Source organism: Pteropus vampyrus, unplaced genomic scaffold, assembly GCF_000151845.1.
Source record: "Pteropus vampyrus isolate Shadow unplaced genomic scaffold, Pvam_2.0 Scaffold1228, whole genome shotgun sequence".
Classification (NCBI taxonomy): Eukaryota; Metazoa; Chordata; class Mammalia; order Chiroptera; family Pteropodidae; genus Pteropus; species Pteropus vampyrus.
In genome coordinates this window covers 7,042-8,688 of record NW_011890009.1, presented here as the reverse complement: position 1 = coordinate 8,688, position 1,647 = coordinate 7,042, and the positions used below count along the sequence as shown (strand labels likewise).

At 36.9% G+C, this 1,647-nt stretch overlaps 1 pseudogene; it reads left to right on the top strand.

Annotated features, from left to right (window-relative positions):
- The first annotated feature begins 412 nt into the window (after window positions 1-412).
- On the top strand, window positions 413-890 carry LOC105310152 (annotated as a pseudogene).
- The last annotated feature ends 757 nt before the right edge of the window (window positions 891-1,647 follow it).

The window sequence follows — 1,647 nt, the reverse complement described above, 5'->3', positions numbered from 1 at the left end:
ACCAATGTTCTTGCCTCCTAGTATTTACATGCCTGTGTAATTCCCTCTCCTTGGTGTGGGCCGGATAATGTGACTGGCTTCTAATGAATAAAATATGGCAAAAGATGTGAAATGTCCCTTCTGAGATTAGTTTATAAAAAGTCTGTGGCTCCAACCAAAAGGATAGTCATCAATGCATCCTTTGGATTCATTTATGACCAAATAGGGGGATTGTGGATGATAAAAAAAAGTTCTATAGAAAATAACCCCATAGGGTGATTGGATCATAGATTCTAACTGGGAAGGTTATCGTAGGTAGTCATGCCCCAGGCGAAAAACTTTTTAGTAAAAGATTTATCTTTGGTTGGCGGATAAGTTCAGGCTGAACAACATTTAGCAATCACTGCCTCTATAGAGAACATTCACCATCCTCATGGCTGGAATTTTGTACTCAATAGTTCAGAGGCCCAACAGGCAGACTACAAATTGTGACAAAAGGTGTCGCTTCTTATTTGTACAGATTGGATTTGCCACAAATTTACCAAGTAAAGACTTCCAGTAAAGTGTTTCAGCCTTCACTTGCAGATCATAAAAAATATAGTAGGGATCCACAGCACTCGCATAAATTGTATATTGCTACCAGAAAAAGTACAAAAAGGCATCCCTATGGGGAAAAAGATGTAATAAGATGCTTGGATTAGAAAAAGCACGTACTTCAAGTTCCAAAAAACATCCCTTCAGTGAATACAAAATTGAAAATGGTTAAATATTTGATAAGAATCAAGTTTCTGAGGTTGCCACAAGGACTTCCGGCAGAGGAGGACTTGGCTCACACCTGTCTCAAGAGCCTTGGGGAGTTAGCAGAGTGGTGGCATCTAAGCCCTGTGAACCAGGATGCAATTAAGTCCTAATGTCAGAGTGGTTTCAGATTGAAAAGTGTAAACTGTTTTTATTTAAAGATGGCAAAAAAAACCACTCTCATTAAAATATATTTTAAATGCCACTCAAGGAAAGAAAAAGAAAAGATTTATCTTTGCTTTAAGCAAACCCTGTCTATTGTTTCTTGAACCTAAGGTAACTCACCTTTGAAATTGCTCTTTCCAAACCCTTCCTTTTAATGTGTAAACCCTTCTTTCAGATCGCGCCTTCTAAGACATAACCACCTTCAAGAGGGAGCAAATAATCTTAACGATCCTGTAATTCAGCCCTGCTTTTTCTTTCTCCCACCTTTATGTAATCTTCCTCACTTTCCCTTCTTAATTTCAAATGCATAAAAGAAACTACAAAACTGTTATGCTCTGCAGCATTTTAAATCTTGCTCTCTGGAATACGTTGTGAGTTTGGATCAAAGAAATTCATTAATTTTTTTGTTTTTAAGTCTGTGGCTTCCCATGGACATGGACAGCAATTTAGTGGTTACCAGAGAGAAGCCAGGGAGGGAGAATGTAGATAAGGGTAAAAGGGGTCAAATATACGGTGACAGAAGGAAATTAAACTTTGGGTGGTGAACACACAATGCAATATACATACGACGTATTATTGAATTATACACTTGAAAGCTATATGATTTTGTTAACCTATGTCACCCCAATAATTTTAATTGAAAAAAAAAGAATAATTTAATCATTACAGATAAGCATTTTAAAAAATGCTCGGGTAATGATTAAT